Source organism: Pan troglodytes, chromosome 7, assembly GCF_028858775.2.
Source record: "Pan troglodytes isolate AG18354 chromosome 7, NHGRI_mPanTro3-v2.0_pri, whole genome shotgun sequence".
Lineage (NCBI taxonomy): Eukaryota > Metazoa > Chordata > Mammalia > Primates > Hominidae > Pan > Pan troglodytes.
The window spans coordinates 56,093,514-56,119,502 of NC_072405.2; the positions used below are offsets into that span (position 1 = coordinate 56,093,514).

The window sequence follows — 25,989 nt, forward strand, 5'->3', positions numbered from 1 at the left end:
TTATTTTACCTAACATGTCAAATTTTGTGTGCAGACTTGTCCATAGTATTCCCTTGTTATCCTTTTGATGTCTACATGGTCTATAGTGATATTCCCTTTTTCACTCCAGATATTGGTAATTCGCATGTTCTCTGTTTCTTTGTCAGTCTTGCTAGACATTTGTCAATCTTATTGATCTTATCCGTGAACCAGATTTGTTTCGTGAATTTTCTTCATTTTTTATTTTCAGCTTCATTGATTTCTGCTCTAATCTATTATTTCCTTTTCTCAGCTTGCTGTGGGTTTATTTTGCTCTTGTTTTCCTAAGTTCCTGGAGAGGTAGCCTAGATTGTTGATTTGAACCTTTTCTCGTATACACATCTTTTTAAATTTATTTTTATTAATCATGCCACATTATTTTTAATTATGTACAAAGATCTAATTTGTCACCAAGAGACCATGTCACCTACTGCTGTGTTTGGCTGCCAGTCTCTTGTCTCTGTCTTCAGCAATGGTGAGGCGTATACGTTTCCTCGGGGAAGAGAAATTAATGGTTTGTTGCCCTTGCCAGTAACAAAAACGTTGGAAAGCCAGGTGGCAAAGCTGTTGCCATTGGCATCTTTCACATGAACCACATCAAAAGATCAAGGGTGCCTCTCTCTGTGGGTAATGACACCAGTTCTTCCCAAGTTAGCACCTCCAGTCACCATCCACAGGTTACCAGTGTCAAACTTGATGAAATCAGTGATCTTGCCAGTTCCCAAATCAATCTGAATGGGATCATTCACCTTGATGGAGGGGATCAGGGTAGCAGATGATGCGAGCATCATGAGTCACCAGATGAGGGATTCCTTTTGTGCCCACGAAGATTTTTCTCACTTTGCACAACTTGTACTTGGGCTTCTCAGGTGTAACACGATGTACAGCAAAGCAACCCTTGGTGTCATAGATGAGACGAAAATTCTCTCCCATCTAGTCAATGCCCATGACATCTGTGAATCCAGCAGGGTGGGTTATATCAGTTCGAACGTTGCCATCGATCTTAATGAACCACTGCATGCAAATATTCTCTTTTTTAATATATTTTTTATTTATTTATTTATTTTTGAGACGGAGTCTCGCTCTGTCGCCAGGCTGGAATGCAGTGGCATGATCTTGGCTCACTGCAACCTCCACCTCCTGGGTTTAAGCAATTCTCCTGGCTCAGCCTCGGCCTCCTGAGTAGCTGGGATTACAGGTGCCCACCACCACGCCCAGCTAATTTTTGTATTTTTGGTAGAGACACAGTTTCACCATGTTGGCTAGGATGGTCTTGATCTCTTGACCTCGTGATCCGCCCGACTCAGCCTCCCAAAGTACTGGGATTACAGGCATGAGCTGCCACGGTGGGCCACAAATCTTCTTTACTTCACCTCCTGTCAAGGCATACTTAAGTCTGTTCCTTAGGAAAATGATGACGGGGAGACACTCTCAACTTGTGGGGACTGGTGGATGGACGATGAACAAACACACTGGGCAATTTATCCAGCATCCAGTGTTTTGGAGCTGCTACCCACTTTAGATGCTTCTTGGGACCACCAGCCATGGCTGCATTAGGCACGGAAAGAGCTCATATATGCATTTAGCCCTATAAAATTCCCTCTCAGCACTGCTTTCGCTTCATGCCACCAATTTTGATATGTAATCTTTTCATTTTCATTCAGTTTAATGTATTTTTTTTTAATTTCCTGAGACTTCCTGTTTGACTCATAGATATTTTGGAGTGTGTTGTTTAGTTTCCAAGTGTTTGGAAATGTTTCTGTCGTTTTTCTATTGTTAATTAGAAGATAAGAAAAAGTAGCTTTTGCCTTAAACTAAAACTCAATAATTAATATGATAAAGTATGAACTCGTGGTACATGAATTATACATACGAAGTGAATTGATAATTACATATGCAGTGATTAAGTCTGTCATGCACATTAACACAAAGAAGGGAAGAAAATAGAATAAATAGATGATATCTTAAGCTTTTTAAGTAAAAATTGGCTGAATGTGGTGGCTCACGCCTGTAATCCCATCACTTTGGGAGGCCGAGGCTGGTGGATCACCCGAGGTCAGGAGTTCGAGACCAGCCTGGCCAACATGGTGAAACCCTGTCTCTACTAAAAATACAAAAATTAGCTAGGCATGGTGACGGGTGCCTCTAATCCCAGCTACTCGGGAGGCTGAGGCAGGAGAATCACTTGAACCTGGGAGGCGGAAGTTGCAGTCAGCTGCGATTGCACCACTGCACTCCGGCCTGGGCAACAGAGCGGAACTTAATCTCAAAAAACAGAACAAAAGGGAAAAAGTAAGAATGATGAAAGGACTAATGAAAAATCATTTTAGGAGACAACTGGAAATATTCTTTCTTGTGTGTTTGAATATCCTCATTCCTCTTTGTGTTTATTTATTTTTATTATACTTTAAGTTCTAGGGTACATGTGCACAACGTGCAGGTTTGTTATATATGTATACATGTGCCATGTTGCTGTGCTGCACCCATTAATTCATCATTTACATTAGGTGTATCTCCTAATGCTATCCCTCCCTTCTCCCCCTACCCCATGACATGTCCCAGTGTTTGATGTTCCCCACCCTGTGTGCAAGTGTTCTCATGGCTCACTTCCCACCTATAAGTGAGAACATGCGGTGTTTGGTTTTCTGTCCTTGTGATAGTTTGCTCAGAATGATGGTTTCCAGCTTCATCCATGTCCCTAACAAAGGACATGAACTCATCCTTTCTTATGGCTGCATAGTATTATTCCATGGTGTATATGTGCCAATTTTCTTAATCCAGTCTATCATTGATGGACATTTGGGTTGGTTCCAAGTCTTTGCTATTGTGAATATTGCTGCAATAAACATACGTGTGCATGTGTCTTTATAGCACATGATTTATAATCCTTTGGGTATATACCCAGTAATGGGCTCGTTGGGTCAAATGGTATTTCTAGTTCTAGATCCTAGAGGAGTCGTCACACTCTCTTCCACAATAGTTGAACTAGTTTACAGTCCCACCAACAGTGTAAAAGTGTTCCTATTTCTGCACATCCTCTCCAGCACCTGTTGTTTCCTGACTTTTTAATGATTGCCATTCTAACTGGTGTGAGATAGTATCTCATTGTGGTTTTGATTTGCATTTCTCTGATGGCCAGTGATGATGAGCATGTTTTCATGTGTCTGTTGGCTGCATAAATGTCTTCCCTTGAGAAGTGTCTGTTCATATCCTTCACCCACTTTTTGATGGGGTTGTTTTTTCTTGTAGATTTGTTTGAGTTCTTTGTAGATTCTGGATATTAGCCCTTTTTCAGATGAGTAGATTGCAAAAATGTTCTCCCATTCTGTAGGTTGCCTGTTCACTCTGATGGTAGTTTCTTTTGCTGTGCAGAAGCTCTTTAGTTTAATTAGATCGCATTTGTCAATTTTGGCTTTTGTTGCCATTGCTTTTGGTGTTTTAGACATGAAGTCCTTGCCCATGCCTATGTCCTGAATGGTATTGCCTAGGTTTTCTTCTAGGGTTTTTATGGTTTTAGGTCTAACATTTAAGTCTTTAATCCATCTTGAATTAATTTTTGTATAAGGTGTAAAGAAGGGATCCAGTTTCAGCTTTCTACATGTGGCTAGCCAGTTTTCCCAGCACCATTTATTAAATAGGGAATCTTTTCCCCATTTCTTGTTTTTGTCAGATTTGTCAAAGATCAGGTGGTTGTAGATGTGTGGTATTATTTCTGAGGGCTCTGTTCTATTCCATTGGTCTGTATCTCTGTTTTGGTACCAGTACCATCCTGTTTTTGTTACTGCAGCCTTGTAGTGTAGTTTGAAGTCAAGTAGTGTGATACTTCCAGCTTTGGTGACTTTGCTTAGGATTGTCTTTGCTATGCAGGCTCCTTTTTGGTTCCATATGAACTTTAAAGTAGTTTTTTCCAATTCTGTGAAGAAAGTCATTGGTAGCTTGATGCGGATGGCATTGAATCTATAAATTACCTTGGGCAGTATGGCCATTTTCACGATATTGATTCTTCCTATCCATGAGCATGGAATGTTCTTCCATTTGTTTGTGTCCTCTTTTATTTCATTGAGTAGTGGTTTGTAGTTCTCCCTGAAGAGGTCCTTCACATCCCTAGTAAGTTGGATTCCTAGGTTTTTTATTCTCTTTGAAGCAGTTGTGAATGGCAGTTCACTCATGATTTGGCTCTCCCTTTGTCTGTTATTGGTGTATATAGGAATGCTTGTGATTTTCGCACATTGATTTTGTATCCTGAGACTTTGCTGCAGTTGCTTATCAGCTTAAGGATCTTTGGGGCTGAGACAATGGGGTTTTCTAAATATACAATCATGACATCTGCAAACAGGGACAATTTGACTTCCTCATTTCCTAATTGAATACCCTTTATTTCTTTCTCTTTCCTGATTGCCCTGGCCAGAACTTCCAACACTATATTGAATAGAAGTCGTGAAGGAGGGCATCCCTGTCTTGTGCCGGTTTTCAAAAGGAATGCTTCCAGCTTTTGCCCATTCAGTATGATACTGGCTGTGGGTTTGTCATAAATACCTCTTATTATTTTGAGATACATTCCATCAGTACCTAATTTATTGAGAGTTTTTAGCATGAAGGGCTGTTGAATTTTGTCAAAGGCCTTTTCTGCATCTATTGAGATAATCATGTGGTTTTTGTCTTTGGTTTTGTTTAATGTGATGGATTACATTTATTGATTTGCGTATGTTGAACCAGCCTTGCATCCCAGGGATGAAGCCAACTTGCTCGTGGTGGATAAGCTTTTTGATGTGCTGCTGGATTTGGTTTGCCAGTATTTTATTGAGGATTTTCACATGGATGTTCATCAGGGATATTGGTCTAAAATTCTCCTTTTTTGTTGTGTCTCTGCCAGGCTTTGGTATCAGGATGATGCTGGCCTCATAATATGAGTTAGGGAGGATTCCCTCTTTTTCTATTGATGTGAATAGTTTCAGAACCAATGGTACCAGCTCCTCTTTGTTCCTCTGGTGGAATTTGGCTGTGAATCCATCTGGTCCTGAACTTTTTTTGGTTGGTAGACTATTAATTATTGCCTCAATTTCAGAGCCTGTTATCGGTCTATTGAGAGATTCAACTTCTTCCTGGTTTAGTCTTGGGAGGGTGTATGTGTCCAGGAATGTATCCATTTCTTCTAGATTTTCTAGTTTATTTGTGTAGAGGTGTTTATAGTATTCTCTGATGATAGTTTGTATTTCTGTGGGATCGGTGGTGATATCCTTTTTATCATTTTTTATTACGTCTATCTGATTCTTCTCTCTTTTCTTCTTTATCAGTCTTGCTAGCGGTCTATCAATTTTGTTGATCCTTTCAAAAAACCAGCTCCTGGATTCATTAATTTTTTGAAGGGTTTTTTGTGTCTCTGTCTCCTTCAGTTCTGCTCAGATCTTAGTTATTTCTTGCCTTCTGCTAGCTTTTGAATTTTTTTGCTCTTGCTTCTCTAGTTCACCCTAATTGTGATGTTAGGGTGTCAATTTTAGAACTTTCCTGCTTTCTCTTGTGGGCATTTAATGCTGTAAATTTCCCTCTACACACTGCTTTGAATGTGTCCCAGAGATTCTGGTATGTTGTGCCTTTGTTCTCATTGGTTTCAGAGAACATCTTTATTTCTGCCTTCATTTCGTTATGTACCCAGTAGTCATTCAGGAGCAGGTTGTTCAGTTCCCATGTAGTAGAGTGGTTTTGAGTGAGTTTCTTAATCCTGAGTTCTAGTTTGATTGCACTGTGGTCTGAGAGACAGTTTGTTACAATTTTTGTTCTTTTACGTTTGCTGAGGAGTGCTTTACTTCCAACTATGTGGTCAATTTTGGAATAAGTGCGATGTGGTGCTGAGAAGAATATATAATCTGTTGATTTGGGGTGGAGAGTTCTGTAGATGTCTATTAGGTCTGCTAGGTGCAGAGCTGAGTTCAAGACCTGGATATCCTTGTTTACTTTCTGTCACGTTGATCTGTCTAATATTGACAGTGGGGTGTTAAAGTCTCCCATTATTATTGTGTGGGAGTCTAAGTCTCTTTATAGGTCTCTAAGTACTTCCTTTATGAATCTGGGTGCTCCTGTATTGGGTGCATATATATTTAAGATAGTTAGCTCTTCTTGTTGAATTGATCCCTTTACCATTATGTAATGGCCTTCTTTGTCTCTTTTGATCTTTGTTGTTTTATTAGAGACTAGGATTGCAACCCCTGCTTTTTTTTTGTTTTCCATTTGCTTGGTAGATCTTCCTCCATCCCTTTGTTTTGAACCTATTTGTGTCTCTGCACGTGAGATGGGTCTCCTGAACACAGCACACTGATGGGTCTTGACTCTTTATCCAATTTGCCAGTCTGTGTCTTTTAATTGGAGCATTTAGCCCATTTACATTTAAGGTTAATATTGTTATGTGTGAATTTGATGCTGTCATTTTGATGTTAGCTTGTTATTTTGCTCATTAGTTGATGCAGTTTCTTCCTAGCATTGATGGTCTTTACAATTTGGCATGTTTTTGCAGTGGCTGCTACCAGTTGTTCCTTTCCATGTTTAGTGCTTCCTTCAGGAGCTCTTGCATGGCAGGCCTGGTGGTGACAAAAATCTCTCAACATTTGTTTGTCTGTAAAGGATTTTGTTTCTCCTTCATTTATGAAGCTTAGTTTGGCTGGATATGAAATTCTGGGTTGAAAATTCTTTTCTTTAAGAATGTTGAATATCGGCCCCCACTCTCTTCTGGCTTGTGGAGTGTCTGCCGAGAGATCCACTGTTAGTCTGATGGGCTTCCCTTTGTGGGTTACTCGACTTTTCTCTCTGGCTGCCCTTAACATTTTTTCTTCCATTTCAACCTTGGTGAATCTGACAATTATGTGTCTTGGGGTTGCTCTTCTCGAGGAGTGTCTTTGTGGCATTCTCTGTATTTCCTGAATTTGAATGTTGGGGAAGTTCTCCTGGATAATATCCTGAAGAGTGTTTTCCAACTTGGTTCCATTCTCCCCGTCACTTTCAGGTACACCAATCAGACATAGATTTGGTCTTTTCACATAGTCCCATATTTTTTGGAGGCATTGTTCGTTCCTTTTTACTCTTTTTTCTCTAAACTTCTCTTCTTGTTTCATTTCATTCATTTGGTCTTCAATCACTGATACCCTTTCTTCCAGTTGATTGAATCGGCTTCTGAAGCTTGTGCGTGCATCACGTAGTTCTCATGCCATGGTTTTCAGCTCCATCAGATCATGTAAGGTCTTCTCTACACTGTTTATTCTAGTTAGCCATTCGTCTAATCTTTTTTCAAGTTTTTTAGCTTCTTTGCGATGGGTTCGAACATCTTCCTTTAGCTCGGAGAAGTTTGTTGTTACGATCATCTGAAGCCTTCTCTCAGCTTTCAAAGTCATTCTCTGTCCAGCTTTGCTCTGTTGCTGGCAAGGAACTGTCTTCCTTTGGAGGAGAAGAGGCACTCTGATTTTTAGAATTTTCAGCTATTCTGCTTTGGTTTCTCCCCATCTTTGTGGTTTTAACTACTTTGGTCTTTGATGATGGTGATGTACCGATGGGGTTTTGGTGTGGATGTCCTTCCTGTTTTGTTTGTTTTCCTTCCAACAATCAGGATCCTCAGCTGCAGGTCTGTTGGAGTTTGCTGGAGGTCCACTCCAGACCCTGTTTGCCTTGGTATCATCAGCAGAGGCTGCAGAACAGCAAATACTGCAGAATGGCAAATGTTGCTGCCTGATCCTTCCTCTCAGATCTTCGTCTCAGTGGGGCACCTGGCTATATGAGGTGTCAGTCTGCCCCTACTGGGAGGTGTCTCTCAGTTAGGCTACTCGAGGGTCAGGGACCCACTTGAGGAGGCAGTCTGTCCATTCTCAGATCTCAAACTCCGTGCTGGGAGAACCACTACTCTCTTCAAAGCTGTCAGACAGGTACGTTTAAGTCTGCAGAAATTGGCTGCTGCCTTTTGTTCAGCTATGCCCTGCCCCCAGAGGTGGAATCTACATAAGCAGGCAGGCCTCCTTGAGCTGTGATAGGCTCCACCCAGTTTGAGCTTCCCGGCACTTTGTTTACCTACTCAAGCCTCAGCAATGGCAGACGTCCCTCCCCCAGCCTCGCTGTCTCCTTGCAGTTCGATCTCAGACTGCTGTGTTAGCATTGAGCTAGGCTCCGTGGGCATGGAACCCTCTGAGCCATGCGCGGGATATAATCTCCTGGTGTGCCATTTGCTAAGACCATTTGGAAGAGTGCAGTATTAGGGTGGTAGTGTCCCGATTTTCTAGGTACTGTCTGTCACGGCTTCCCTTCCTAGGAAAGGGAATTCCCCGACCCCTTGCGCTTCCCGGGTGAGGCAGTGCCCCACCCTGCTTCGGCTCACACTTCGTGGGCTGCACCCACTGTCCGACAAGTCCCAGTGATATGAACCCTGTAACTCAGTTGGAAATGCAGAAATCACCTGTCTTCTGCGTCATTCATGCTTGGAGCTGTAGACTGGAGCTGTTCCTATTCAGCCATCTTGGAACCTCCTCTCTTCTTTGTGTTTAAATACATATTGCACAGTTAAATTTTCAAAAGCAGGTGGCCTGTAAGTTTGATCATTTGGAAATACCAGACTTTTATGCTTCCAGTTTTTGGTCTAGAAATTAATAGCAAATTTTTTTTCCTAAATCTTAGTCTTGATCTAACCTAGAGTACTTATGAGTAAACAAGTGGTATAAAGTGGTATAATCTGTTCCTTTTTATTCTGTCTTCTGTCTCTGTTTTGCTAGCCTTCCTCCCACTCTGTACTTATGATCATTATTTGACTTTCCCAAAGGGTAGATTTTAGAAGCTGTATATGGACTCATAGAAATAAAGCAATTAGAATATGTTAGAAATGAATCCAGCCATGCCACTTTATTTCTATAAAATAACAATTCCAAGATAAGAATGACTTTCTCAAAGAATTGAGAAATATTCATTCCAGTATGTATCTCTTGGTGCCTAGGATGTGCCTAGTACTTGTTGCATACTGTAGAGATTCAATAAATAGAAGAGTCAACTCCAGTCCCTTGCATCACTAAAATCTCACTGGGGAAATAGACACGTTCTACAGAAGAAACTGGGAGATAGATACTTGTGTATAATAATAAAATCTAGTAACTTTTAATTTGGTTCCTCAAAAATTAAGCAATAGAAGAAGTAATTTTTTAAAAATCTATACTGTTAACAGCTGAAGTGTAATGGAACTCATGTTCCTTCCTGTGTATATTCCATTTTGATGGAGGTGCTAATAGTTGGAGCTAGGAGTGGGGTGTGTGTATTCTTTGCACTGTATGATGTGGCTTCTTTGTGAAGGGAGACCTGTGCTTTTCTGAATACATGGCCTGTATCCTCTCAATGGCCAGTGAGACATTCTCGAGGGGATGGGTATCAAGCCACTCTGTGAATGTGAGTTCTTACTCCATCTGGTAGAAATCACAGTAGCATGGAAATAATACCACACTGTAATTTCCAGCAAAGAAATTTTGGACAGTTCTCAGAGCCTTACTTTTTCATTCATCAAGTCAGAATGTTGACAGTAGTCTGTCTGTCTGACAGGGTTGTTATGGGAACTAAATAAAATAATAGAAGCAAAAACTCTTAGTTTTCTAAGATTTTAAAGATGGTATAGGTATGTTAATGAGTTTTTATATGACCGTACACAGATGCCCAATTTCTAATGCTCCCTGAAGGCGATACCAACTCCTGTTACATTGTTTATTGTCAGCCAGGGACGATTTTCCATCTCTGCTAGGCCAAAGAGAAGCCAGCCAATGAGAATTAGCCTGTAGGCCTAGCAGTCTCAAGCATAGAACCACAACTGAGATCTGAAGATAGCTGGCTGATCTTAGATGGCCTCAGTGGGGCTGGCTGGCTGGATGTGCAATTTTTGTTTGCTGGCTTAGCTTCCCTAATGATTGTTCCATACTGAATCTCAGCCTGCCTCCACCTCTTCCTTCCATTCATTGGCTTCATTCTACTCTAGAGACACTGGGTTTAATCTGGGGCTCTACCTGCAAAGTAAGCATTGCTTCCAAGCCAGAACTGTTTTAGCCCTAGGTACTTGGGCTTACTTGAGGAATGAAATCCTTTGGTTAGCCAGCAACCTATAATGCCTAAACTACATGTTGTAATTTAAATCTACAGGTGGATATTTAGGAGTAGAAGTTGTCACAGGTCATGGGATGAGGAGTAAAGCTTAGTAAGTTTTTTTTCTTATTTTGTTTTTGTTTTTTATAGAGATGGGGTCTTGCTTTGTTTTGCCCAGAGTGGAGCATAGTGGCACAATCACGGCTTACTGCAGCCTCAGACTCCTGGGCTGATGTGATCCTTCCACCTCAGCCTCCTGAGTAGCTGGGACTACAGGTGCATGACACTCCCATTCCCAGATAATTTTTTAAATTTTTGATAGAGAAGGGGTGTTGCTATGTTGTCTAGGCTGGTCTTGAATTCCTAGCCTCAAGCAGCCCTCCCACTTCGGCCTCCCAAAATGCTGAGATTCCAGGCATGAACCACCGCGCCCAGCCAGCATAGTAAATATAAATTAAGGTGTTTTTATGTCCCCACTTTGCTACTTTTTGCTTTCTGATTTCAAAGGACACACCCTTAAGTATGAACAGGTTGTTTCCCAAAAGTTCTTTGCTTAGAACTTAGACTGCATTTTCCCAGAGAGCAGCAGTGGAAATCATAGCTGCATTCCCAGGCCAGCCCCCAAAAGTCTGTTTTATACTAATGCATTATAACATTTTACTGATAATGAGACTTCGGCTCCTCATAGCCACATTTATAATATTATTTCTCTGAGAAAAATAATTTTGAGTCAAGTTCAGATACTGTGGAAGTATGCCTCCATGAAGTGGAGAGAAGGAGAAGATGGAAAAAACGGGGTGACCTTTGGGTAGTCAATGCGGCAGGCGTATCTGAATAAATTAGAAAAACATTCCTGAACCCTAGGAACCTACGTCTTGATGCTGTCTTAGAGAAGGCGCCTGTCCAGGCCAGTTGCTGCACCTCTGTTCTGAACTGATAACAAGAAGGGCAGTTGCAGGGAGATTATGAGCGTCATATGGCAAAGTCTTGCATGCTAATCTGTGTACCTTTTTGGTTATGTCCTAAACTGTTTGCAAGTCAGAAACTGATTATATAATATTTGGTGTATGTATTTCTTATTTTTAAAAAACATGCTAAGCTATGTCATTGTTACTATATTAAAGTGTGAATAACCTGGAGGGCAAAAACAGGTGTTGGCTGAACCCTTCCTACACAGCCTGAAGACCACACTATGGTTGGCTATCTCTTAAATACTTAAATAATGTTGTTGGCCAACATTATGTATAAGTAGACTCATCTCATTTCTAAGTTCATGAACCTTTGGTGTATCGCTAAAGACAATTAAGACCTTTTGAGATACGCACAAGACTTTTGTGCTCTTTAATTTATTTAAGGAAGACAGTTTTATACTTTAATGCTTCTGTGTAGAAATGGGCTTTACTGTTATTCACAATAGCAGCGACCTGGAATCAGCCTGGGTGCCCTATAGCAGTGGACTAGATTAAAAAAATGTGGTACATACACACCATGGAATACTTTGCAGCCATAAAAAATGAAATCGATGGCCTTTGCAGGAACATGGATGCAGCTGGAGGCCATTATTCTAAGTGAATTAACGCAGAACCCAGTTTTTGCCTCCTCTGTACCTTTGCCATTTCTGACTTGCTAGTCTAGCTGCAGTGCCCACCCCTGCCCCTCCTGGGATCCTCCCCCATCTCCCTCTGGCAGCTTTCTCACCCTCTTCCCTGGGTCCCTTGTACCATCTCTCCCACTAGCTGCCCTTCTTATGCCCATCCTATACGTAAGGGTTACTATGGGTCGACATATAGCCTTGTATAACATGTACGGTAACTGACACATTATATCTCGTACACTGATACAAAGAAGTGGTTTTGAAATAATACTGAGAAATGGAATACTGAATTTTGTTTGTAAAGCATGACTACAAACCACAAAATATGTTCAAAGAAAGAGGTGAGGGAATTACACAAGTGTTCGGCTGTCTGCCTTGTGATTTTTTCCTCCTTTTCCAATCTTTCCAAGTTTTTATAATGTTCACTTCTTTTATAACCAGAAAAAGATTTGTTTCTCTTGTCTCTTTTATGCTTCCTTTATATGTATCTTAGAGTGATCACATCCACGTATAATAATTTCACCTAGTTAACAGCTATAGCCCTAGGCGTGATTTTCTTCTCCTCTTGCCATTTGGCATTATATAATGTAGATTTCCCCATTCCTCGGATGGTATTTGTGACCATCTTATTGATGTCATAACATTTCATTGGTTTAAAAAGGTATCTAATTTTAAATAGTTTTTGTTGATTTTAATATTACCTGTGTAACAGTTGGTCAGTGGTGGAGGTTGTGAATTCTCAGTTTTGAGGCTGAGGACATCAGAGTCCTTGGTTTCCTTCAGGGGTGAAATGAGAACAATGGACATGCTCTGGGGCACCGGACAGGGCATTGTCTGAAGGGCTTGCCTGGTCTTTGTGAAAGGATTTCTCTCTCCTCTGCACCCTTGGCCCCCATGGAGGCAAGGTTCACTGGTAGGACCAAACACACACGGCGCTCCACCTCAAAGTCAGCGGAGAAAAGCTGAGAGATGTCATTGTCACCTGAGGTGACTGCCTTTGCTGATGCTGTTGCTGCTGGGTGTCAGAAGGCTGAAGACTGCGCGCAGTCCAGAATCAGCTGCCCTTGTGGTTGCCGCTGTTTCATTTTGGCAGCAAAGGACTTAGCTTTCCCCATTTGTGAATGTGTATAGATTTGTTTAAAGTTATAGGGTGTGGGAAGAAGGGAAGAGAACAGGGAAGAGACTTATTCCTACTCCTGTGCCACTGTCCCACCCTTCATCCCTGCCAAACTTCACCCCTCCAGCTTCTCTTACTCATCCAGCCTGAATGCACGTTCAGTCTATCCTTTATCTCTCTCTTGAGAAAGTTGCTGAATGAAGGCTAGAAAGAATTTCTTAACTCTGTTTTGATGTATGACAATTTTTTTTGGCAAATATGCTTCCCAGTATTTAGAATCACTGGGCTAATTAGAAACAGTACTTTACTATTTTCTCTTTTTTTTTTTTTTGTCAATGAAGGAAAGAAATAAGGTAGTCTTCATCAAGGACTAGTACATGTTTTGTTCATTAAATTCTCACTAAAGCCCACTGAGGGAGTGAGGGAGGCAGCTCAGATCACACAGGCCCTCTTTTTTTCTTTTTTGAAACATGGTCACACCGTCGCCTAGGCTGAAGTGCAGTGGCCCCGTCAGGGCTCACTGCAGCCTCGAACTCCTAGGCTCAAGCGATCCTCCTGCCTCGGCTCACCAAGTAGCTGAGATTACCAGCGTGCACCGTGACACCTGACTCATTTTTCTTTTTTTTTTAGTAGAGATGGGGTCTCCCTATGTTGCACAGGCTGATCTCAAATTCCAGGATTCAAGCTATTCTTCGCCTCAGCCTCCCAAAATGTTGGGATTATACAGGTGTGAGCCATCGCACCTGGCCCCACATGGGCCCTCTTGAAACCCAAATCTGTGGGATTCCAAATCCCATGTTCTTCACTTGGCCACATCACTTGTCACTGTGCCTCAGGTTGTCATGTACCATTGTGCCCCTATCGACTGTCACATGCGAGGATAAGCCTGGCTAGGTGCTAGTGGTTAAGAAAATAAGATTTAGAATCTGCAAGGGTCCAGATCGTTGGCATGCTATCAGCTTGGTAAGAATACTCCTAAAGATGGAACTGCTCATTGTCTCTAAGGTGATCTAAATTTTATTCTAATTCTGGGAGAAACTGGGCAAGTTTTCAGAAGTTTTTAAGTCAGATATTTGAGTTATAGGACATCTGTGTGGGATTAATACGTATGAATAATTTTTTAGTTGCTCTTGTTGGAAGTAAGAGAGAGGAAACGTCTATTTAACACAATATCTGACCAGTCTTTCAGCTACTTGATTACTTTCCTGTTCAGTCTGAGGTTAAATGTCTTTTGATGTAGTAAAACTTATAAAGTGTGAAGAAGAACTTAAATCCCTTTCCTTATACTTAACCATTATTTAGTCCCTTTGGGAAATCATATTTAAATATTTGCTTCTTTTTTCTTTTTTCTTTTTTTTTTTTGAGGCGGAGTCTCGCTCTGTCACCAGGCTGGAGTGCAGTGGCACGATCTCAGTTCACTGCAACCTCCACCTCCCAGGTTCAAGCGACTCTCCTTCCTCAGCCTCCCGAGTAGCTGGGACTACATGTGCATACCACCATGCCCAGCTAATTTTTATATTATTAGTAGAGACCGGGTTTCGCCATATTGGCCAAGATGGTCTCGATCTCTTGACTTTGTGATCTGCCCAGCTCAGCCTCCCAAAGTGCTGGGATTACAGGCATGAGCCACCACGCCCGACTTTTTACAGAATTTAGTAGTTAGGCTGGGTGCGGTGGCTCACGCCTGTAATCCCAACACTTTGGGAGGCCAAAGCGGGTGGATCACCTGAGGTTGGGAGTTCAAGACCAGCCCGGCTAACATGGTGAAACCCTGTCTCTACTACCAATTAAAAAATTAGCTGGGCGTGGTGGCACATGCCTGTAGTTCCAGATATTCAGGAGGCTGAGGCAGGAGAATCTCTTGAACTCGGGAGGCAGAAGTTGCAGTGAGCAGAGATCACACCACTGCACTCCATTCTGGGCATCAGAGCAAGATTCCGTCTCCAAAAAGAAAAAAAAAAAAAAGAATTCAGTAGTTAAGGAAATTTTCATCATTCATTATTACACTGCGCTTTTCTTTAAAAGTAGACTAGTTTTAAAAATAAAATAGTTTGATATATATAATACATCATTTCATCATTTTTCAGATAAACCTACTAAAAATATTTCCTTGTTCAACTTGAGCTTATTATTTTGCAGTTCCTTATTGCAAGAAATATCAAGCAAAACTGGGCACAGATTTATTTTATTTTAGGCTTATTGCCTTTGTGTAAAAGAAATTCATTGACAGCCGGGCACACTCGCTCATGCCTGTAATGCCAGCACTTTGGGAGGGTGAGGCGGGCAGATCACCTGAGGTCGGGAGTTCAAGACCAGCCTGACCAACATGGAGAAACCCCATCTTTACTAAAAATACAAAATTAGCTGGGTGTGGTGGCACATGCCTGTAATCCCAGCTGCTTGGGAGGCCGAGGCAGAAGAATAGCTTGAACCTGGGAGGCAGAGGTTGCGGTGAACCAAGATCGCGCCATTGCACTCCAGCCTGGACAAGAAGGGTGAAATTCCGTCTCAAAAAGAAAGAGGAGAAGAGAGAAGAGAGAGAAATTGAAGAAGGCTGACTTCCTGTTTGGGGGACATGCATGCATTGGGCAGTAAAGAGAAGCAACATTGAGTTAGAGTACAGAGTGATGGTTACACTGAGTTCTAAAGTATATCTAAGGAAATTCTTTTTATTTTAACATTTTAAAAGTGAAAATAAAGAACCTTGTACCATTCTAGGCTTTTAGAAACATTTTAAATAAGTTTAAATATTACCATTAAAATTTTATTTCTGTGGAATTCTTACAGATATGATACAGAAAAAAATAGTTTATACCTTTTAAAAATGTAAAATATCCCTAATTATCCCACTATTATATTTAATACAACTACAAATATTTTAAAATATTTTATAGTCTTTACTCATTTGTATTCTTTTTTTATTGTTGCAATTAAATTAGCCATGCCATTTTACATTATGCTTTTTTACTTAATATTTTATTAAACATTTATGCATGATTATATAGTCCTTATATACTATTCAAATATTTACATAATATTTCTTCATTTGCTGTCTCAAATTATTTAAACAATCCCATATTGTTTAACCTATATTAACAAGATTTTGATATTAAAGGTTTAAAAATAGAAAAAATAAGACAACAAAGGGGACATTCTACTATGTGGCTGAAAACTATATAACCACCATATAACAGGTATATTAATAGTTGTGGATAAGAATGTGATATTTATACTCATATATATATATATATATATATATTTTTTTTTTTTTTTTTTTTGAGATGGAGTTTCAGCTCTTGTTGCACAGGCTGGAGTGCAGTGGCGCAATCTTGGCTCACCACAACCTCCGTCTCCCAGGTTCAAGCGATTCTCCTCCCTCAGCCTCCCAAGTAGCTGGGACTACAGGCGTGAGCCACCATGCCCAGCTAGTTTTGTACTTTTAGTAGAGGTGGGGTTTCTCCATGTTGGTCAAGCTGGTCTTGAATTCCCGACCTCAGGTGATCTGCCCGCCTCAGCCTCCCAAAGTGCTGGGATTACAGGCGTGAGCCACCGTGCCTGGCATTTTTTTCTTTCTTAAACTTGAAATTTTTTCCCTCCTAACCTTAAATGATTTGTCTGAAATTCCATATTCAGTCACAGGTACAGATCTACTTCCCTTTTCTTCCAGTTGGCTAATAATGCAGCTTTAAGTGAGTAGTCATAGAATTGTAGGACTAGAAAGGACTTATAAAGTCCAGCTTCTTGCCTCCAGACAGTAGGGATACTCAGTCACTGAGGTACATGAGTATCTTTTTTTATTTTTGAAGTTCTCCTGGGAAAGAGATTTCATAACTCTATCTGGAAGCACTGTTACTTTTTTATTTTTTTTATTTTTTGAGAAGGAGCCTCGCTCTGTCGCACAGGCTAGAGTGCAGTGACATGTAAATCAATCTTAAATGACATTTACTATAGTTTGAGCTCCTTTCACTCAGTCAGTAGTTACTGATCACCTGCTGTGTGCAGGACACAACATTAGGCACCGAGAAGTACACAAATCAAGGTTTCAGTCCCAAAGAACAGATGAGCCTCTTGTGGGGATTGAATGGCCTTGAATATCACTTTAAAATCTTTGGACTTTATTCTGAGCCATCACAGATATCTTAGTGTAGATGTGACACTGTGGAAGTGATATTTTAAGTAGAATTAATGTGTGGTTCTGGGAAGCAAGGTTTTATTTATCATTCATTCAGCAAATATTTGGTCAAACTCTAATATATATAAGTCATCAGGTTAAGGAATATGGAACAGATAAATAACTAGAAAACACAATTTGTTCTCTGGTTGGAAGATTTTAAATATGCAAGTACATAAGTAATCGCAGTATAAGATAGGGAGTTCTGTGCAGATAATAGAGACAGGTGGGGAGGTCTTTTTTTCTGGTTGCATTTAATTCATGAGAGCAGGAAATGGGGATTACACTGGTTTTGGAGGATAAACTATATATATATACATATATTTTTTCTTTTTTTAGTTTTGCTCTCGTTGCCCATGCTGGAGTGCAATGGTGCGATCTCGGCTCACCACAACCTCTGCCTCCCGGGTTCAAGCAATTCTCCTGCCTCAGCCTCCCGAGTAGCTGGGATTACAGCCATGCACCGCCACGCCCGGCTAATTTTGTATTTTTAATAGAGACGGGGTTTCTCCATGTTGGTCAGGCAGGTCTCGAACTCCCGACCTCAGTTGACCCACCTGCCTCGGCCTCCCAAAGTGCTGAGATTACAGGTGTGAGCCACCCCGCCCGGCCTGAGGATAAACAATATTTCTGAAGAATGTGAATTCTGGACTCTGCCATTGCATTCAAAGATCCTGCTACTAGAAAAACATTTTCATTCAGACTCCAAAAGCTCAGTTACTCAGAGAAGTGAGGTTAGTATGGTAGGAAGGGGCTGGCAATTAGGAGACAAACTTATCATCAGTGCTTTGCCATTAACAGACCCTATGTGTGACCTTTGGACAGTGCACTAACTTGAACTTTTGTTTTCTTCTTTTCTTTTCTTTTCTTTTTTTTTTTTTTTTTTTTTTGAGACAGAGTCTTGCTTTGTCACCCAGGCTGAAGTGCAGAGGCATAATCACAGCTCACTGCAGTCTTGACTTCCTGGGCTCAAGCGTCCTCCTGCCTCAGCCTCCCAAGTAGCTGGGACCATAGGCATGTGCCACCACACCTAGAAATGTTTAAATAATTTTTATGTAGAGATGGGGGTCTCATACTGGCTTTGAACTCCTGGGCTCAAGCAAACCTCCCCGCCAGCCTCCCAGAGTTCTGGGATTACAGGCGTGAGACATCACTCCTGGCCTATTTTCTTATTTTCAAAATGTATAACATGCCTTGATGATTTTTTAAGGCATTTTCCCACTTTATAGAAATATATATTAATATATGGAGAGTTTGGTAGTTACGAGCATGAATCTAACTTGTTTGTGTCCTGGATCAACCATTCCTCATCTCTTTGATTAGGCTCATTAATCTACCTCGGTTTATCTGTAAAATGGAGATCTTCGTAATACACTTCTTCATAGGGCCAATATGAAGATGAAAAGTGCTTAGAACAATACTTGGCACAGACTAAGTACTCAGTAAATATTAGTTGTTATTGGAATGGCATCAGGGTAGATGGCAGAGTAGAAAGCTCCAGGAAATTGTGCCTTCACCAAAACAATTGAATTAATTGTGTAAGGAACTGTGTGAGACAACTATTTTGGAACTCTGAGTATAGAAGAACACTTGTAGCATCCAGGGGCAAAGTCTCTGGTAAATTTCAGAAAATCATGGTCAAGTTCAGCTTTCACATTGTAGCAGCTACCATCTTCCACCCTCAACCTCATGGCAGGCAGCTGTCAGTCCACAAGCCTTCCTGGTGCAGCACACTGGAGCCAGGGTGAGCAAAGAGGATTTTCACGTATCAGAAGAGAAAGAGAAAGGGGCAGAAAAATATTTAAAGAAATAATGGAGCAAAACATCCCCGCCAAAAGGAAAGAACTGAATATATGCCACCACGAGCTCAATGTACTCCAAGCAAGATAAACACTATGAGATTAATGCCAAGATATATTAGAGTCAAACTGTTAAAGCCCAAACATGGAGTGGAGAGCAGGCATAAATCCTTCTTTATCAGTAATCACATTGAATGTAAATGGATAACAATTAAAAATGGAAAAAGTGTAAATGGATGAAATTCAACTATGAAAAGATAGAGATTAGAAGATTACATTTAAAGAAACAGGATTCATCTATATGCTGTCTACAAGAGACATACTTTACATATGAGGACAGAAGGGGTTGAAAGTTAAAAGATGGAAAAAGATATTCTATGCAAATATTAACTAAAAGAGAACCAAGATAGGTATATCATTGTAGATAAAATAAACTTTAAATCAAAAGCAGTTACAAGAGATAAAGGACACTATATATTAATTAAAAGGTTCAATACAGCAAGAAAAGATAACAGATATATATATACACCTAACAAAGGTGCCCCAGAATATAAGAAGTAAAAATTGACAGAGTCAAAGGGAGAAATAGACAGTTCTAAAATAATAATTAGAGACTTAATTACTCCCACTTTCAATAGGGATTAGAACAACTAGAAAGAAGATCAGTAGGAAATGTTGGACTTGAACAACACTGTAAAGCAATTAGACCTAACAGACGTGCAGAATATTCCCACCTAACAACATAATACCCATTCTTGTCAAGTGCACATGGAACATTTTCCAGGATAGATTATTTGTTAAACCATCAAACAAGTCTTAATAAGTTAAAATATTCAGGTCTTACAGAGTATGTTTTCCAGTTACAATAGAATAAGAGAAGGTTATCCATTTTTACCACTTCTGTTGAATATTGTACTGGAGTTTCTACCCAGGACAATTAGGCAAGAAAAGGAATTAAAAAGCTTCCATGTTGGAAAGGAAGAAGTGAAATTTTCTCTATTCACAGATGACATGATTTCAAATATAGAAAATCCTAAGGAATTCACTAAAAAGAACTGATAGAAGTAATGAGCTTAGCAAGGTTGCAGAGTACAAGGTCAGTATAGAAAAATCAGCTGTATTTCTGTACAATGCAATGAACAATCTGAAAATGAAATTAAACCAATTTTATTTACAGTGGCACCAAAAGGAATAAAATACTTAGAAATAAATGTAATAAAACAAGTGTAATACACTCTGAAAACTACAAAACAATGTTGAAAGAGATTAATAGGGTTAAGAAGGCAATACTCACCAAATTGATCTGTAGATTCAACATGATTCCTATTAGAATCCCATCTGGCTTCTTTGTAGAATTAACAAGATGATCATGGGAATTCATATGTAAACCCAAGAGACCCAGAATAGCCAAAACAGCCTTGAAAAAGAAGAAAGTTATAGGACTCACCCTTTCCAATTTAAAAAAGTGCTACAAAGCTACAGGATTCAAGACAGTGTTGACATAAAAATAAACATGTCGACCAATGAAATGTATTAGAAAGCCCTCTAAACCCCTCTATGGTCAGTTGATTTTCAACAAAGGCACCAAGATCATTCAAGGGGGAAAGAATAATGGTCTTCCACAGATGGTGCTGGGACTACCAGATATCCACATGCAAAATAATAGAGATCTTTATCTTAAACATATACAAAAATTAACTCAAAATGAATCAAAGACCTAAATGTAAGAGCCAAAAGTATAAAACTCCTAGAATAAAACACAAGAAGAAATCTTCCTGACCTTGAATGTGGTGATGGATTCTTAGGTATGACACTAAAAGCATAAGCAATAAAAGGAAAAAAATATTGCACATCATCAAGATTAAGAACTTTTGTGCTTCAAAAGACACTATCAAGAAAGTGAAAAGTTAACCCACAGAATGGAGGGGAGTATATGCAGATCATATATTTGATAAGAGAGTTACGTAGAGAATATATAAAAAATTCTTACCACTCAGTAATAAAAAGACAACCTAATTTTTAAAATGGGCAAAGAATCTGAAAAGATTCTTTCTGCAAAGAAGATATACAATAAGAGTAATGATTAAGATAAAAGGTTTTAGCCGGGTGTGGTGGCTCATGCCTATAATCCCAGCACTTTGGAAGGCCTAGGTGGGCGGATCACAAGGTCCGGAGTTCGAAACCAGCCTGGCCAATATGGTGAAACCCCGTCCCTACTAAAAATACAAAAATTAGCCAGGTGTAGTGGTGGGCGCCTGTAGTCCCAGCTACTCGGGAAGCTGAGACAGGAGAATTGCTTGAACCCGGGAGGCAGAAGTTGCAGTGAGCCGAGATCGCACCACGGCACTCCAGCCTGGGCTACGGAGCGAGACTCTGTCTCAAAAAAAAAAAAAAAGTTGAACTCGTAGAAACAGAGTAGAAGGATGTACCAGGGCTTGAGGGTGGGAGAAATGGAGAGATATTAGTTAAGGGGTCCAAACTTTCATTTATAAGATGAGTAAGTTCTGGAGACCTAACGGACAGCATGGTATCTACAGTTAATGTATATTTGACATTTGCTGAGAGAGTGGATCTTAAGTATTGTAAGCATACACATAGAACATGTGAGTAGATAGAGATGTTAATGCTGTGGCAGTCATTTCACACTCTATACGTACTTCAGACATCACATTGTGTCCCTGTTATATATATTTGATTTTTATTTGCCAATTTTATTTCAATAAAGCTCAGGGGGAGGAGGAAATAAAATAATAATGAAATAAAATGAAAAATAGAATTATATATATCCTACTTCCCTCCCAGAATTGTTACAAGAATCAAACGAGGTAACTTAAGGAAAGTAATTTATAAAATGCAAATTTAATTAATATATAAAATACAAACATTATAGCAATAAGCATAATTGTCATTATTAAACATTATACTAGTGCCGCCTTATTCAAGGAGGATATATTCCAATACCTCCAGTGGATACATAGTACTCAACCTTGTATAAACTGTTTTTGCCTATGCATACATACCTGTGATAAAGGTTAATTTATAAATAAGGCAAAGTAAAGATTAACAACAATAATAATAAAGTAGAACAATTATAACAATATACTGTGATAAAAGTTATGTGAATGTGGTCTCCTAAAATATCTTATTGTACTGTGCTCACCTATTTTCATACCTTGGTGTTCTGAGGATAACTGAAACCACAAAAAACAAAACCGTGGATGAGAGAACACTGTATTAAATAAATATAATAACATTATATTATGCTTTCCCTCTTCTAATAGATCAAGCTTACTTTTAAGTTGGTTCTGTTGTCATTTCTAACCATTGGTGTACCAAGTAATCTCTTGTATGTAGTGAGTGCTCAGTAAATGTACTAGAAAAAAATTTAACTGAAATAGTGTAATATTTGTTATAATATAAAATATTTAGATAGTATTTTGTTTTCCTGAGAGGGTACCACAGACTGTTTTGAATGTCATATCAATAACCTGTTTATTTTGATAAAGGTAACTCAGATAATCCTTACCATTGTATTTATAGCCCAGCAGTGATAGTTTACAATCTTAACATACATCTATCTTTAACTATCAATTTTAGGAGGCCAAGAATTCAGTCGATAAGATATTATCAGTAATAAACTGGTCAAAAAAAGGTGTAAAAACTTGTATGAGGGCCGGGCACGGTGGCTCATGCCTGTAATCCCAGCACTTTGGGAGTTCGAGGCGGGTGGGTCACAAGGTGAAGAGATCGAGACCATCCTGGCTAATGTGGTGAAACCCCATCTCTACTAAAAATACAAAAGTTAGCTGGGCATGGTGGCGGGCACCTGTAGTCCCAGCTACTCGGGAGGCTGAGGCAGGAGAATCACTTGAACCCAGGAGGTGGAGGTTGCAGCGAGCTGAGATTGCGCCACTGCACTCCTGCCTGGCGACAGAGCAAGACTCCATCTCAAAATTAAATTAAATTAAATTAAATAAATAAATAAATAAATAAATAACTTGTACGATTCCTGTATTGTTTCCTTTGAAGATGTGGTTTGCAATTGAGAAACATTTTTGAGACAGAAATAAAAGATGAAAAAGGCTTCCATCGGATGGGTCTGTTTCCCTCTTGAGCTCTCCCACACATTGACACAGCATCTCTCATGGACCAGGGGCAGTGCCGCTGCCTGTCCCCAAGGAAGCTCCCTAAGCCCAGTGCAGGAAGAGAAGCGTGCTAAATAAGATACCCTACAGACAAGAGAATGACATCGTTGATGAAAACAAATTTTTCTATGTTTGTCTTTATTTTAACAAACAGCATTTTGGGTTTGTTAAGTAAAAACCCATTTACATTAATTTTTCTGGTAATAAGTTTAAGACAAATATACCTAAAGTATAAAATGACTTGAAGTTCTATTTAAAATGAGTTGTCTAAATTATAAATCAGAAAGTCTACACAGTGAAGTTACGAGTGAAAAGTCCACTTGGTGTTTGTCCTGATTGTTTTTCGGCAGGCTTAGCACAGTGAGCCCCTGGGGAGACTTGGAAGTATGTGTGGGCGCAGTAAGTGACTAGTTAAAAGTTTATGTTTCAAGTTAGTGTTACCAAACTTGGAGGATGAAGATTCGAAAGTATAGTGGCCTAGTACTGACCTCTCTGTAGCCACACACTTTACCTTCAGGCAGGGCACACTCAGTAGTCCTCTGTGATAAGGCAGGAAGGTCAGAGTGTATTGAGGGGTCTGTCATGAGCGCAGTAGCTGCCCAGTAGCCCTCAGGCCCTGCCAGATACCCCCCTGCTGAGCCATCACATTTGTAGGGGGCAACATGATGTCGGAGACCAGGGCCAGGTCTATGTTCCATCCTCATCAGCCTGGAGGAAGGTGACAGGAGTAAGTTGGAGGAGAAGCAAAGTCTGGGAGGCTTCATTCCTGCCCCGGATGTTTTCCTCTTTGGACTGCAGCCTCTGGTAGCTGTAGAGATGCAGTTTTCCTGCTCAGGCCACAGTCTCACTTTTGGAAGACCAATAATTGTGCATATGTTTCTGACTCTGCTTATTGTAGTGTTTCTCATAGGCAGGTAGTTGAATCTCACCTTAGGGTATTATTTTGATGTTAGCATATGATACACGCCCTGCTATAGTTCTGCTGTGCCTTGGTTGCTATGTGACATTCTGAGGTTTTTGCTGTCCTTGTTGTCCTAATTTCTCTGTTTGTGAAAATAAGCAGCGTCATTCAAGAGAAATTATGCTTCCTCTGTAAAACAGACTTTTAATCCAAGAATGTTCCTACTGCTTTAAGAATTCAAAGCATTGTCTTTTAACCAGCCTTGCACATTTATCTATTTTAGCTGAGGTTTGTTCTGTTTGAAGCTAAACTAAGCTTAGTGCTTGCCTCTATGTGGTAATAATTAAAGTTGGGGTTTATGATTTCTGAGGACAATATTTCTTGGTCTTACTTTGTTGATTCTTTTATGTTTGTAATGTCAGTTTCATCTTTCTTGTGGTCATTGTCTTCCAAAAATCCTTTTATTGCCAGTCAGTGTGAATCCTTTTGTTCTGAATGCCTACATAAAATTTTGACTGGAAGTTCAATTTAGGATATTTTGTGGATTTTAGAAAAACACTTTTCAATTCATTTGATTTGTTTTGCTCAGTTGCATTATTCAAATACTGTAATCTGTTCTTATCTTGTGCCATCTCCAGTTTTACTTCTGCTTCTACAACCTTGTGACATGAAAACATCCAACCATTAAAACATGTTTTACAGGCCGGATGTGGTGGCTCACGCCTGTAATCTCAGCACTTTTGGAGGCTGAGGCGGGTGGATCACTTGAGGTCAGGAGCAAGACCAGCCAGGCCAACATGGCAAAACCCCATCTCTACTAAAAATACTAAAAAATAAAAATAAAAAAAATAAAAACAAAAATTACTTAGGCGTAGTGGCAGGCACCTGTAATCCCAGCTCCTCTGGAGGCTGAGGCAGGAAAATTGCTTGAACCCGGGAGGCAGCCTGGGCGACAGAGTAAGACTCGATCTTGAGAAGAGGAGAGGGGAGGGGAGGGGAGGAGAGGGAAAGTTTTACATATGAACAGTGTCAACTTTTATCAAGGCAATCTGTATTATGGTGACCATTACTAGAATTCCTTTTTATACCTTTTAAAGTACACTATTGGCTTTCTGCTTTTGCTGATTTGTGATGATCTGAATCTATTTACAGATTATTATTCATGTGAATAGTTACTATGATGTTTCTTGATTTTTTTTAACTTTGTCAGCATTTTCAGTTCAACTAGAATTTTTAAACCAGAAAACAAAACAGAACCCCTGAGCTGTTATTGCTGATGTGATTGGTTCTTCATCCTATCCTGAGTCAGGTTATTCTTCCCAGAACTCTAATAAAAATTAGCCTAAGTAGAAATCGAGTCATTTATTCTGACCCCTGCTTGTCTTGGGAATTGCCACTTCATCTTTTTGTTTCTAAGTGTCTTGTTTTCTTTGAAGGTGGTCCCCACCATTCAGGTTTGTGGTTATTGACATCCTAGAAATGAAGTTGGCTTTGTTACCTGTGTGTTTGGAAATTTATACATTTCTGATTTAAAAGAATACACTAAATATTTCTTAACTTCTGTAGTTAAGGAAAAAGCTTCGGCCAGGCGCAGTGGCTCACACTTGTAATCCCAGCCCTTTGGGAGGCCAAGGCAGGTGGATCACAAGGTCAGGAGTTCGAGACCAGCCTGACCAACATGGTGAAACCCCGTCTCTACTGAAAATACAAAAATTAGCCGGGCATGGTGGTGCGCACCTATAATCCCAGCTACTTAGGAGGCTGAGGCAGGAGAATCACTTGAACCTGGGAGGCGGAGGTTGCAGTGAGCCGAGATTGCGCCACTGCTTTACAGCCTGGGTGACAGAGCGAGATTCCTTTAAAAAAAAAAAAAAGTTTCTTTTTTTTTGTTTACCTTTAATTTGTAGTTAAATGATAATTTTAAACGATCTGTTATGTGAGAAATACTATTTTGAAAATTTTCTACAATAGACATATTATAAATCGAATATCTTTGAAGAATAATAAACATTTTTTGACAAGGTCTTTTTTATTATTTATTTATTTTTATTTTATTTATTTATTTATTTTGAGACGGAGTCTCACTCTTGCCCAGGCTGGAATGCAGTGGCACTGTTGCCCAGGCTGGAATGCAATGGCACAATTTCAGCTCACTGCAGCC

The 25,989-nt window shown here is 39.9% G+C and overlaps 1 protein-coding gene and 1 pseudogene across 35 annotated transcripts in view; one reads left to right on the top strand and one right to left on the bottom strand.

Annotated features, from left to right (window-relative positions):
- The window catches only part of SPIDR (scaffold protein involved in DNA repair), a 475,230-nt gene that overhangs the window by 286,222 nt on the left and 163,019 nt on the right, over positions 1 to 25,989 (top strand). The window lies entirely within an intron of this gene.
- Positions 442 to 1,038, bottom strand: LOC104007597 (small ribosomal subunit protein eS4, X isoform-like; annotated as a pseudogene).